Source organism: Chrysemys picta, chromosome 9 (assembly GCF_011386835.1).
Source record: "Chrysemys picta bellii isolate R12L10 chromosome 9, ASM1138683v2, whole genome shotgun sequence".
NCBI lineage: Eukaryota > Metazoa > Chordata > Testudines > Emydidae > Chrysemys > Chrysemys picta.
The window spans coordinates 29,297,797-29,312,807 of NC_088799.1; the positions used below are offsets into that span (position 1 = coordinate 29,297,797).

At 44.9% G+C, this 15,011-nt stretch overlaps 1 long non-coding RNA gene across 1 annotated transcript; it reads left to right on the forward strand.

Moving 5' to 3' along the window:
• Positions 1-1,379: 1,379 nt before the first annotated feature.
• On the forward strand, positions 1,380-8,904 carry LOC135973672 (uncharacterized). The gene is made up of 2 exons (XR_010590623.1): positions 1,380-1,776; positions 6,515-8,904. It is a non-coding gene; the product is annotated as an uncharacterized LOC135973672 (long non-coding RNA).
• Positions 8,905-15,011: the final 6,107 nt, after the last annotated feature.

Here is a 15,011-nt window from a genome sequence, read left to right on the forward strand (position 1 = left end):
ACACAATAATAATAATGATTTTTTTAAAAGGACAGACCATCCTACTAAAGGTCATCTTTGAGTCATGTATTCCATTCTATGCAATACAGAACAAATCACATGTACCCAGTGTGTCTGTCTGTGTCACTCTTATCAAAATTACTTTGACTGAGTTGTGGTTAATACTTACCTGTTGATATAATCTTCCTCAGCATGGCATGCATTTGATTTATCTCTTCATGTGAGCTAAATTGGGGGCTGTAGCTTTAAGAGAAGCTTATGCAATCTATTTTCCCCTTCTACAGGTGGTGGTGAGAATTTGCAGGGAGTGAACAGGCTGTGTATAGAGTTGCTTTGGACCAATGAACTGGATTTGAATTTTTTGTGTATTGATTTAGGTGCAGTGCAGCGGTTGTCTGTGGTTCTGGAGAGGTAACCTGGAGGGTGCAGCAGAAGCACAGTGTCTGTTGTAACCTGTGTTCTGAATAATTGGACTTTTATATTGGTGCCATGAACCGTATCTGTTTCAAATGCTCTCTGAATGTCTCCAAGGTCAGTGCCACAGGCCACTCTTCCTAACCCCACTGACATCTCTGGGTCAAACCTGTACCAGAAACTGTGACTCAGAACTATAGAGAATCTTTTAATTTTAACTGTGCTGTCCGTGGCTCCTCCCAGCCTCCAAAAATAAACTGCCTCAGGAGCTGGGGCTCAGGGGACATGTTTGTTACATTCACATAGCATGTAATGTAGGAAGTTTTCACAACCCCTCTCTTGGAGTCTTCATCCTCTCTTGGAGTCTTCATCCTCTGGTCCTAACTTTTGTGTAAACAACTTTCTATAACCTTGGCTTTCATGGTTTGTTGTTTCTGAGGCAAACAGTTTCCAAGAATAGGAGGGAAGAGACACTGGACTGTGGAGTGCAGGCAGTTTGGGGATTGACATCCATTGAAATAAGGGACATTGGAAAGATAAACTTTCAGAAGTTACTAACTTCCACAACACTGTTGGGGTTACTAGGCCTGCCTGAGTCAGGGTTCTTCCATGTTTAAACTCTGTTCTTCCATGTTTAACTCTGATCGACCTTAACAGCCAAGGACAGGTATTGGAATGTGTAAATAGCTAGTTAGCAATTACGACCTTGCTCATTTCAGGTACCAAACAATAATGATGAGGTTTGCATGTTTCTAGCTGAGGAAGGGGTAATAAACTAAGGGTAAACAGGACCAAATAACTGTTTAGAGAGAAGTTACTAACAAGCTAGATTTATAGCCCTAGAATGATTTAGTTGCTTAAATGTATGAACATGCCTTTGGTAGAGAGGGGAGGGGGAGTGTGGGGGGGTGGTAGAGAGGGGAAGAGGGAGGGGGCTTAGTTGTAAAATGTATAAAGAAGAGAGAAACTGTTTTTGCTGGGGTGCTCGATTTGAGACTTGTCTGTCTCCTTGCACCACTTTGAGATCTCAAATAAACTTTGATTGTTTCTCCACCCCGGTATGTTTATTGGCGTGAAGCACTCCGGGCACCGAACCTCACTGTTGCTATCCTCGGGCCCCTGTGCCGGCAACAGTCTTGGCGTCCCTGGGTGGGCTCGAGGCTGAAATTTAGCCTTGCCCGGATCCCTCCTGGTGGCCGACGGATTACGGCGACGACCGACGCCCAGCGCGCACCGGTGACTTCATCGGGGGCCTCGGCGGAGACGTGATTTGGTCGACCCCGGAGGGCACAACGGTGCAACGCGCTTGATTAGTGGAGAAACAGCTGTGGGCGACGGTGCAGAACCGGACCCTTGGATAAGGTAGGAACAGTCCAGTGGGGACTTTACCTGTTTTGACCTGGGGACGCCCAGTGTCTCCCTAGAGTATGGGGCAGGGACAGAGTACTGCAGGCAGGGCAAGGTGTACACCCTTAGAATGCATTCTGGTGAACTGGAAAGTGTTTGGATCGGATCCGTTGGTTAAAAGTAAATTAAAAAGATTCTGTACAGTAGACTGGCCTCAATATCAGCTAGAGGACCAGGAAAGGTGGCCACCGGAGGGATCACTTAATTATAATACGATCCTTCAATTGCTTTTGTTTTGTCAGCGTACGGGTAAATGGAATGAACATATGTATGTACAGTTGTTTATGTTGTTAAGAGATAGATCAGATCTTTTGCAAAAGTGTAATTTGACTCCGACAGGTTCGGTAGTAACTATTGTTAGTCCTCAGAACCCTCCCCCGGTTGTAATGGCAGAGTCGGTGTCCCCTTCGGCTCCAACACCCCCACCATATAAAGATAGGGTGCCTCAGGTCCCAGAGATTGCCCCCTCGGTGGGATTCTATCCATTGATTACTGAGACTCGGATAGCCCGTACTGGGACAGACAATCGCCCAGCCACTACAATGCAGGTTTATACCCATGTGCCTTTTAACCCAGTGGACCTAGCAGCTTTTAAGGCACAGGCAGGGGAATTCTCTACGAATCCAAGCAAGTTTATCTCGGTCTTTGAAGGGTGCCTGGCTAGCCATAAGCCTGACTGGGATGACTGTAATGTCCTTATGCGGACCCTGCTGTCTGAGGTGGAGCGTAATCAGGTTGTGTCTAAGGCACGGGAGGAGGCACAGCTTAGACATGAGGCAAACGCAGCAAACGTTCCTGTTGCTGCAGTTCAGGTCCCTACAGCAGACCCCCGGTGGAATCCCAACGTGCCGGCAGATCTCACCTGTCTCACTGTATACAAGGAGCTCCTATTACATGGTCTCCGACACTCAGCTGTCCGACATAACAATTGGGCTAAGCCGTATGAGCTAGTACAGGAGCCAAAAGAGAGTCCGGTTGCTTTTCTGCAGCGTATTCGGGATACCATCAGGCAAACTACTAATGCAAACCCTGATGATCAGGCTACTGAGGCAATTATAAAGGGTATCTTTACCAGCCGTGCCGCCCCTGATATTAAAAGGAAACTGCAGAAAAAGGAGGATTTGATGGGCATGACAATGGCACAGATTTTGGAAACTGCAAACAGGGCTTACAGCCTTAGGGAGGGAGAAAAGGAAAAGAGGCAAGTGAAAATGATGGCTGCAGCAGTACAGGCTGGTGGCAGGGGAAGATTTCAGGAAGGTGGAAGGGGCCGGGGAATGAGAGGACGTGGACGTGGGCGTCTTGGCTCACAGGAAAGGCGTCTGGGTCGCAACCAGTGTGCCATATGCCGAAAGGAGGGACATTGGAAAAATGAGTGCCCCGAAAGGGAAGGTACCCCTATGATGGCAGCGGAGGATCAAGAATAGGGGTGTCAGGGGAGACGGACTATCCTGCCCCCGGAACCCCGAGTAAAAATGCGGGTGGGAGATTCAGACATAGACTTTTTAATAGACTCTGGAGCTGCACGAACTGCTGTAAACCAACCCCTGCAGCTGCCTGTGGCAGATTCCCTCACTGTGGTGGGAGCCACAGGGAAAGGAACTAAGTGCCCAGTATATGCCCCAGCAGAATGTGCTTTGGGAAACAGAACTCTATCTCACAGACTGGTTTACCTCCCTGATTGTCCAACGCCTCTACTGGGACGGGACCTGCTTTGTCGCTTAGGTGCCACCCTGCATTTCACTCAAGATGAAATAAGCCTCACCTTACCCCCAGAGAATGCCTGGATAATGACACTTGCAATTGAGCCCTCAGCCATGCAAGCCCCAGAGTGGAGTCAATGGGAGAAGCGGGTTTTTCCTCTGGTATGGGCATCAGGGATCCCAGGAAAGGCAGCCCATCATACTCCTATTACTGTTCAGCTCTTGCCAGGAAAAGGTCCAGTACGAATTAAGCAGTATCCGATCAAAAGGGAAGCCAGAGAGGGATTGCAGGAAACTATAGACCAGTTCCTAAAGTGTGGGGTACTTCGAGAATGCCAGTCAGCTTGGAACACTCCTATCTTGCCTGTGCAAAAGCCCAATGGCACATACCGGCTGGTCCAGGACCTGAGAGCAGTTAATGAGCAGGTTAAGACTCTACACCCCCTTGTTCCAAATCCGTATACACTGTTGGCCTCTATAGGGGGGCAGTACACCCATTTTTCAGTCCTGGATTTAAAGGATGCTTTCTTCACGATTCCGGTTGACTTCCAGTCTCAGGAGATTTTCTCCTTCGAATGGGAGGACAAAAGGAGGGTTAGAAAGCAGCTTTGCTGGACAGTGTTGGCTCAGGGATTTAAAAATTCCCCCACCCTTTTCAGCCAGGCCCTGGCTAGAGACTTGGAGGAGTGGGACAATGAGGACAAAGTCCTCCTCCTGCAATATGTGGATGACTTGTTAATTGCTGCAGTGGGTCTAACCTCTTGCCTTAAAGCCACTGTGAGCCTCCTGAACTTTGTTGGACTCCGAGGATATCGAGTAGCACAGAGTAAGGCTCAGATTGCCCTCCCAGAAGTTCACTACTTAGGATTTTATATAAGGCAGGGGGAACGTCAGCTGTCAAATGAAAGAAAGGAAGCTATCTGTCAAATTCCTATCCCAAGCAATCGTAAGCGGCTCAGGGCATTTTTGGGTATGGCAGGCTTCTGTAGGATATGGATCCCAGAGTTTGGACTGTGGGCTAAACCCTTGTATGAATGTGTTAAGGGAGCGGATCATGACCCCTTTCACTGGTCCCCAGAAGCCGACAAGGCATTTAAGGTTTTAAAAAGGAAATTGATGGAAGCTCCAGCCCTGGGTCTGCCAGACCTTTCTAAGCCATTCCAACTGTATGTCCATGAAAGGAAAGGAGTGGCCCTGGGAGTGCTTACTCAGTTATTAGGCACCTGGAAACGTCCCGTGGCATATTTCTCTAAACAACTGGATCAAGTTGCTAAGGGATGGCCGGCATGTTTGCGAGCGGTCGCAGCAACTGCCCTAATGCTTGGGGAAGCCGAGAAACTGACACTGGGAGGAGCTGTGCAAGTGTATACTCCCCACATGGTTCAAGCCCTGCTGGATACTAAAGGTGGTCTCTGGCTTACACAGGCTCGAGTTGCTCGGTATCAGGCAAAGCTTGTAGAAAATCCTGAAGTTACCTTACAGACCTGTCCCTCCCTTAATCCAGCTACCCTGTTACCGGAGACAGAGGAGCAGGAACATGACTGTTTGGAGGTCATAGATGCCCAATATTCTAGCCGCCCAGACTTGAAAGATCAACCCCTCCCGAATGCTGATTATGAGTGGTATACGGACGGCAGTAGTACAGTTGTAAATGGGCAAAGGAGGGCTGGCTATGCTATTGTATCTCTCTATGAAACTGTGGAAGCAGAGAGTTTACCTGCTGGGACATCAGCCCAGCTGGCTGAATTGGTATCCTTAACTCGTGCACTTGAACTGTCAAAAGGGAAAAGAGTTAACATTTTTACTGATTCCAGATATGCCTTTGGAGTACTACATGCCCATGCTGGTCTATGGAAGCAACGAGGAATGTTGACAGCGCAAAACTCTCCTGTCAAACATGGACCCCAGATTCTCCGGCTTTTAGATGCGGTACAGCTCCCCACAATGGTAGCAGTGGTACATTGCAAGGCTCATCAAAAGGGAGATCAAGATGTGGCCAGAGGTAATGCCAGGGCAGATAGGGAAGCTAGGCGAGCTACTACCCTGGAACCACTGGAAGCTGAAGATGCCCATATGCATGCCCTCATCCCATCAGTGGGTGAGCTCCCGACTCCTCAGTACTCTGGCGAAGAAAGGGATCTGGCCGACAGACTCGGTCTCCAGGAGAAAGGGGGGTGGTTTCACTCCCTGGAAGGAAAGATCCTACTACCAAAGAGCCTAATTCGGTCAGTGCTGCAGAAACTACATCAAACCACTCATGCAGGGAAAGAGGCTCTCTCTCAGCTAATGGGTAAATATTTTTTAACCTCTGGACTTAGGCCTCTGGCCTCCCAGGTGCAGGCTGAATGTTTAGTCTGCCAAAAGAACAACCCTCGACCGGGAGTGTCAGTGCTGCCAGCCACTCTGGAGCCTACCCCAGGCCCAGGACTGGTGTGGCAAATAGATTTTACTGAGTTTCCCCGGACCCAAGGATTCAGATACCTCCTCGTCTTGGTAGATCGATTCAGCGGATGGCCTGAAGCCTTCCCATGCCGTAATAACACTGCCAAAACTGTGGCTCTTAAATTTGTTAAAGAGATCATTCCTCGCTTCGGACTCCCCCAGTGGATGGAATCTGACAACGGAACACACTTCACATCCCAAGTCGTTCAAAAGATATCGGATGCCCTACAGATCCCCTGGAAGCTTCACACGCCATGGCGACCGCAGGCCAGTGGGGTAGTGGAGCGTACAAATCAGACACTTAAGCGGCACCTCTCAAAGGTTTGCCAAGAGGCCTCCCTTAAGTGGCCTGATGCTTTGCCCCTTGTTCTGCTCCGCATTCGCGCTCTCCCTAAGGGCAGGTTAGGGCTCAGTCCCTTCGAGATTATGTTTGGAAGGGCATGGCCTATGAATGGTACACCGGTTCTGGCAGGGGAGTGGGAAATGGGGTGTGGCTTCTTATCTCAGTATATGTGCTCTCTGTCTGCTGTTCTCTGTTCTCTCCACAGGTATACCAAAGATTTGCAGCCTCTCCCGCTGGATGCCCCGATCCACTCCTTGCAGCCAGGCGATTCCGTACTCGTCCGGACCTGGAAGGACGAGCCTCTCCAAGAGAAGTGGAAGGGACCCCACACCGTCCTGCTGGTCTCCCATACAGCAGCAAAGGTTGAGGGACACAAAAACTGGATTCATCACTCTCGTCTGAAAGCAGTGCCTGCTCCTGAACGGTGGACCGTCCAGCCTGCAGAGAAGACTGCCAGCGACGATTTGGGACTTAAGCTGTTATTCAGACGACAATAGTGTCTGCTGGGAATGCCCTGTGATCTCTTTGGACAGTCACAGCGCACTCCCCGCGAGACCTCTGAGCGTTGGTTGTGTTTGTTTTCACAGGACCGGCCTAATCTGGTGGCCTGGTCCCTTTTGTTTTTAATCTGCTTGCTATTGGTAATTGTTATTTTGTGGGTATTTGGGGAATTGTGATTGTTAGGCCCTAGGATCACCTGCCTAATATGAGTTCAGATCCAGGGTCTGCCATAGTGGTGCTCTTTGCCATAGGGACACTCCTCTTGTTAACTCCCGTTTCCCCCCCGGCACATGCGGGATGGAAAGGAATCCCTCCTAACTTAGAGACAAACACATATGAGTCCCTGAAGGTTTGCTTTGCCCAAGAGTTTAACCTCTCCAACTGCTGGGTATGCTCCCAAATCCCACACCATGCTGCAGGGTTACCCTGGAGGGTGGTTCCCCAGAATTGGTCAGATATCTGTTGGAGATGGTTCAGTAGGGGGAAAAATGCCTCAGATACCCCCTTGTCACAGAACTGTACCATTGAGTCCCAGTATGCATTAAGGGACGACCCCTGGAAGCCGCAGGCCAACTCAACATATATCCCTTCCCCTATTAGGTTACGGCCAGTAGCCCCTGGGTTGGTGTGCTATCGACAGTTTAAGTCCAGCAATCACACCTGGTTTGCTGGGAATAGCACCTGTCAGTATTATTTATCCCCTGACAGTGATGCTTCCATCCCTGTCTATGTTAACGGCAAATCCGACTCTACTGCCCGATTCGGATCGTTTAATGACAGACAGGTGAATAGGTGGAGTAGCGGTTATAATGGCTTGGTAGGAAATGGCCACTCCTTTTATATTTGCGGTGCCTCTGCCTATAAGTGGCTACCGCATCAGTGGTATGGAAGCTGTTATCTAGGATATCTTGCCCCTCCCCTTCGTGTCCTCCCTAAACTGCCCCCTGGCCGCGCCAGGCAGCATAGATCTTTGTATGCCACCCCAGAGCCCATTACAGAAGGAGACAGGTTGGGTATGATCTTTCTCCCATCCTATGGGGTAGGACGACTAGCTCAATTTTATCGTAGGCTCTCTGTGTTTCTCACCAAGTATGCCAATGAGACCTTGGCCATAGAGAAAAGCCTTAACTCAGAGCTTTACCAGCTCCGGTTGCTGTCCCTGCAAAATAGACAGGCCTTAGATTATGTTTTAGCCTCCCAGGGCGGGGTGTGTGTCCTTATTGGGAGTGAATGTTGTACTTATGTCCCAGAAAACTCACAGGACATTAACAAGCACGTCCTGTCAGCCGAACAGGATTTTGATCAGTGGAAGGCTCAGGAAAGGGAACCCCCAGTTTTTGATTCCCTTTGGAGTTGGTTGCCCAACCTGGGAGGACTGGGTAATAGCCTTGTGCATCTCCTCCTTACAGGTGTGGTACTGTGCCTGGTCACCCTCCTCCTAATTGCTTGTTTTAAATTGCTCCTCCGTAAGCTGTGTGCCCCCCGTTCCCCAGAAATCCCAGCATTCTCTCTCATTGAGAACCCCAGCTCCATGGCACTCAATCGTATCTTGTCTATAGAATATGAGAAAACTCAGCCAAAAGCTTGTTGAGTATTCTCAAAGGAGGGAACTGTTGGGGTTACTAGGCCTGCCTGAGTCAGGGTTCTTCCATGTTTAAACTCTGTTCTTCCATGTTTAACTCTGATCGACCTTAACAGCCAAGGACAGGTATTGGAATGTGTAAATAGCTAGTTAGCAATTACGACCTTGCTCATTTCAGGTACCAAACAATAATGATGAGGTTTGCATGTTTCTAGCTGAGGAAGGGGTAATAAACTAAGGGTAAACAGGACCAAATAACTGTTTAGAGAGAAGTTACTAACAAGCTAGATTTATAGCCCTAGAATGATTTAGTTGCTTAAATGTATGAACATGCCTTTGGTAGAGAGGGGAGGGGGAGTGTGGGGGGGTGGTAGAGAGGGGGAGAGGGAGGGGGCTTAGTTGTAAAATGTATAAAGAAGAGAGAAACTGTTTTTGCTGGGGTGCTCGATTTGAGACTTGTCTGTCTCCTTGCACCACTTTGAGATCTCAAATAAACTTTGATTGTTTCTCCACCCCGGTATGTTTATTGGCGTGAAGCACTCCGGGCACCGAACCTCACTGTTGCTATCCTCGGGCCCCTGTGCCGGCAACAACACTTTCCCCTCTCCTATAGTGCCTTTGTCCCCACTTCTTATAGACTAAGGGGAAGCAGGTCAGGCTTCAGTTGCTATTGTAAGTTTAGATGACCAATACAGTAAGGGTAATAAATGTTACCACCTTGCATCTTTCTTGATCCTGTAAGATTTCTACTGGGAATTACTTACAGAAGATGCATTTCTTTATCTGTGGCACATAAACCATTTTTTCTCTTTATTTCAGTCCTTTGAGAAAGCTCAGGGAGTAATAGATAAAATGTCAAAAATAATTAAGAAAAATACTAATATACACCATGGCAGACAATTATACTATTTGGTGATGGCTGTTTTCATCATCTACAGTCAGTCCCCTGGTAGATATAAATAAAGACGTTATCACCTTATTTTAGGGAATGATGTGTTGAATCAATGTTCATGAAGACTATATTTTGGGAACTTCAGCTGAGGAAGAAAAAAGAGTTTTTATTAAGAGGCAGAGGGCAGAAGTTCAAAACTGAGTAACAAATCAATACAGAAATCTGGAGTCCCTTATAGTTGTTATACTACATCTAATATCATTCATGAAAATCGGCTACTTCCTCTTTCACCTGAGCTTTGTTTTGCCTCACTTCTACATTAAATACCTTTTCCCTACTTCATCAATGAAAAAAAGGCCTGTCAGTTTAATAAGTGAGTAGAGAAGAACTGCTGTATCAGGTATTAAATCACCCGCATGATCATGTCCTTAATGGCAGCAAAATTACAATGGCTAATCCCATCAGTTTCTGTAATCTTAGCACAATTGTCCACGTAAATAGTTTGGAAGTTATCCCTTCAGGAAACTTCCTATGAAGCAGTGATATACACTGTATACCCACCATACTCTATGATAAAATAGAGTAAAATACAATAAATAAATTAAAGAAAGGACTTCAGACTTCTGACACATACTTCCCCCTGATATTACACACCCTACTGTTCTAATGATAACATAAATGTTGATTGTTCTTATAACAGCCTAGTATGCCACAAAGTAAACTCAAGAAACAAGTATAAAATGCTCACATTTAAACAAATAAAACACACTTCCTGCCCCAAAAAGCTTGACAAGACAGACAAATGCAAGATATAACGACAAGAGACAACTGCGCACATTATATTGGGTGAGATGACTGCCACCAAGAACAATGTAAGAAGAAGCACTTGAAAAGGGGAGTTTAAAGGAGAGATATGAATGAGAAAGAAGGCAAGTGAAAAACAAGAGGAGGGGACTTGTCTTAGGTTGTGATATCACCATAACCAAAGGCACAAAGGCAAAAGCATAGGGAAGAGCAAAAGACAATAGGAAATGGTATGAAATATGGGCAGAGACGTAGGTGGGACTAGTCTAGTAAAAGAGGATGAGGAACTTGAACTGCTACTAGTTTGCATGTTAATATACCTGATCCAAAGCATTCCAGTGTGGGACTTTGTGAGCTTAGTGGTAGTGCCGTTCCTGTCCTTATTATATAAGTAAGAGCTTACACTCTACCAAACACAGAGATAGTGTACATTGGGTAATATAGTGATTCATTTAGATTTCTGGCTAAGTTTAGGCTATTTAAATAATTGATTTTCTGTGTCCTTGTGAGAGATCTGTTTTCTCGAGTATTTCAAAGATGTAATATTTATTCCCAAAGGCAATGGATTTAAACTAGATTTATAGCAGTAGATTAGACCAAAATTAATGAACACAAGTTTTTATATTTTTATTTAATATGAAATCATATAAGGGAACAGGAATTTTATGTGCAGTTTACGTATTAAGTGTTTATCTCTTTCTCTGCATTAGAAAGGAAAAAGGGACTAGGAATGTCACTTAAAAAGCCCTACTCACTCACTATAATTTAATGCTTTTTGTAATAAGGTAATTTGGAGGACTAGTTGTCACCTGCACAATTTAGAGCTCCCACCCCCAACCCTTCCTGGCCCCAGGGTTCAATGTCGCTCTATGGGTTGGTGGGAGCTTTCCCCAGTGAAAGATCCTTTATACAGTAATATTCTTATTTTTTATTTATTAACAATTAATCAACAGAATACACTTGCTAAGCACACAATGCTCACCGCTCCCGATAAGGCAGATGAGCTTCTCCGGATGGCCAGTCAGGATTGGCTCGTCTAGGGTGCCGACATCTGCATGGTATGGTCATGCTGGGTTTTGATTTCTGGCAGATTTGATTTTGGGCTGTGTCCCAGAGTTAGGTTCCAAAGAGCTTCCTTTTGGACCCCAGTTTATATAGTTAACCTTAGGTCCTGCTAATCTGCACCTAAACCAATCATTTTTACTAAAGTATTATGAAACAATTCTTTACCCAATCCTAACACATTACCTCTACATACAAGAGTCAATTCCAGTGTTGTGAGACCAGTTATGCAACAGACAGAAACAATTAAAGACCAGACAGAAACAATTGAAGGTAAAAAGGAAATTATAGATTTCCTAACTGCTGCCAGAGTGTTATCTTGCAAAGCTTTTCTTTAAACATCTTAATGTCTGTCTGTTGATCTGGTCACTGTTGGTGCTACACTTCCTGGAATGCTTTCTTAACAACCAGATATTCTATTGTTTTGTACAGTTTAGCTGGGACATAACTCCCCGTTTTTAGCTAATGGCTGCTGCTGCTGCTCCTTACTGCAAAAAGGCCTCAGAACACATAGTGAGTTGGTAGATCAGCTTGAACTGCAAGCTGTGTCTCTACCCTACATTACAAGGCACAAGGAGGCAAACAGTTGCATAAGGGGATCAGGAGATTGACTAAATCATCTGTCACTTTTAAATGATATTTCTATACTCTTAAAAAAAAAAGAACGAGGCGAACTTGTGGCACCTTAGAGACTAACAAATGTATTTGGGCATGAGCTTTTGTGGGCTAAAACTCACTTCATCACATGCATGGTGTAGAAAATACAGTAGAAAGATATATAGATATATAGATATATATACAGAGAACATGAAAAGATGGGGGTTGCCATACCAACTCTAATGAGACTAATCAATTAAGGTGGGCTATTACCAGCAGGAGAAAAAAAACTTTTGTAGTGATAATCAGGATGGCGCATTTCAAACAGTTAACAAGAAGGTGTAAGTAACAGTAGGGGGAAAAATTAGCATGGGGAAATGTAGTTTGTGTAATGACCCATCCACTCCCAGTCTTTATTCAAGCCTAATTTAATCATGTCCAGTTTGCAAATTAATTCCAGTTCTGCAGTTTCTCATTGGAGTCTGTTTTTGAAGATTTTTTGTTGAAGAATTGCGACTTTTAGATCTGTAATTGAGTGTCCAGAGAGGTTGAAGTGTTCTCCAACTGGTTTTTGAATGTTATAATTCTTGATGTCTGATTTGTGTCCATTTATTCTTTTGCGTAGAGACTGTCTGGTTTGGCCAATGTACATGGCAGAGGGGCATTGCTGGCACATGATGGCATATATCACATTGGTAGATGTGCAGGTGAACGAGCCTCTGATGGTGTGGCTAATGTGATTAGGTCCTATGCTGGTATCCCTTGAATAGATATGTGGACAGAATTGGCAATGGGGTTTGTTGTAAGGATAGGTTCCTGGGTTAGTGTTTTTGTTGTGTTGTGTGTGGTTGCTGGTGATATTTGCTTCAGGTTGGGGGGCTGTCTGTAAGTGAGGACTGGCCTGTCTCCCAAGATCTGTGAGAGTGAGAGATTGTCCTTCAGGATAGGTTGTAGATTCTTGACGATGCACTGGAGAGGTTTTAGTTGGGGGCTGAAGGTGACGGCTAGTGGCGTTCTGTTACTTTCTTTGTTGGGCCTGTCCTGTAGTAGGTGACTTCTGGGTACTCTTCTGGCACAAGTTCTCCTTGTTCTTTTTGCTGATACGGACTAACACGGCTACCACTCTGAAATCTATACTCTTAGTTTATTTTTAAAAGCTTCATAGTGTGTTGGGAAGCACTGTCGTTTCCTGATGGTCCAAAGTCTATTGAAGTTGATGGAAAGACACAATCAATCAGCTCCATATTGCTAAATATGTCATTAAGGGCCAATCCAATTTCTGTTGTCGTCTGTGAGGGTCTTTTCATGACTTTAATGAATGATAAACCTCTCTGTGGATCAGGATCTCAAAGTATAAAATGGGGAAAATAATAACTGGCCATCTTTATCAAACAGTGCACATTTCAGATGAAAGGCTGGAATGGCACTAGAATTCTCAAAGAGCTCTATTCTTTTCTTCTTAAAACAAAAAAGCAGTGTTTTTAAAGACCAGATCTTGTTGGGTCCCTATGTAAGAGCCAGGCAGAACTGAAACCCCTGTGCTCTGGTGAGTATAGGGATTCCCAGGCCCTTACTCCTTTGGTAGGCCCAGCATTCCAAACAGGGTTAGACCCGGGCCCCTCCCCTTCCTGTCTCCCATGTACCAACCAGTAGAACTGACCTCCATGTTGACATAATAAATGGCACTCCCATAAAGAAAGGGTGTGGCAGCAGGCACTCTGACTCTGTATGCGGGGAAGTTATGGAAGAAATTCTGAAGTGGTGAGACACTACATCATCTCAAAGCAATTCTATGCCTGCAAGGCACAATCAAGCACTCACCGAGTCAAAAGCATGATTCTCCAGTGTAAAGAGAGTGGTGTTAAATAGGGCTGTCCAAGACTGTGATAATTTTTTCATGAAATTGGACACATCTTTTTGAAGTGTTTTTGTTTCAAGCTACTTTGGTCCCCACAAAATTGTGCTTTTTAATGACATTTTGTTAACAGGTTTTTGCTTCAACACATGAGAAAAATCTAATTTTCTGTGATTAGATGTTTGAGTGGAATTTTATTTATTTATTTTTGCCACGCAAATGTACTGTTTCTGAGTAGGCTACCACAGAATTTCTCTAATTCTCCATGAGACTCAGACAATTTTGTGAAACTGCAACCAAACATAAAAATCTAATGCCAATTTTATTGCCAATATTTTGTATTAACAGTAATAATAATAATAAATGATTCAGTGGAAACATATACCTCCCTGTCTATTCAATTGCATTCTGCTTTTTATATAAATTCTATAAATATAACATTTGTTTTACAAATTTTAGAAGGCAATAACATTCATGTTGGTATTTTAAAATAAAGTTTGATCCACCTTAACTTTCAGCATGAGTTCTCGTTGGCCCTCACTACATTAATAAATCATCAGAGAAAAATTGATCTGCTAACTTATTTAAGAGAGCCCAAGCAACAAGAACTTTTTCTGGACCTCAAACTTCTATGATATCTTTACCTCTAAAATATTTTATAATTTCACAATTATAGGTTGCCCAGCTGTCCAAAGATGCTATGGATAGAGTTTATATGGTGGGGATTTATGCTTTAGTAATAACCCTGGTTGATATTTATGTCATGTGCAACCACAGTAGGATATTTTTCCTGAAGGGGTTATGTACAATATGGCCTTGTTCATATCATAGAACATCTACTCTTAATGGGAGAAATCCATCCACAGGGCAGAGGGAAAACACAAGACCTCCCCTCTAAAAATTCATGTTCTGGCTGCATTGGGGAACTGCAGCTGCACAAACTTCTCTCACTTAAATCCATTCATAGTGCAGGTTTTCAGCCATCATCTCCTTTAACTAATTTAACCTAATCAATTTTCCAGAGTCCTGTGGCGTTAGGGAAGCACCCTCCGAACCAAGATAAAAAATGACCTCACTTCATTGTAGTCATCTCACTCCTCTTTGGTTGCAAGACATGGACACTCTACCGACACCACATAAAACGTCTGGAGAGCTTCCATCTTCACTGCCTAAGATCCATCTGCAACATCAAGTGGCAGGACAGGATCTCCAACACTGAAATCCTTGAGAGTTGCCAAATCTCTGGCATCAAGAGCATGCTCATCAGGGCTCAACTTTGCTGGGTCAGACATGTGATCCATATGGAGGTTTCCCATATACTGTGCTCTACCGTCAATTGAGCATGGGAATCCACTCTGAGAGTCGACCCATCCTTAGATATAAAAACACCTTGAAGGCCAACCTCAGAG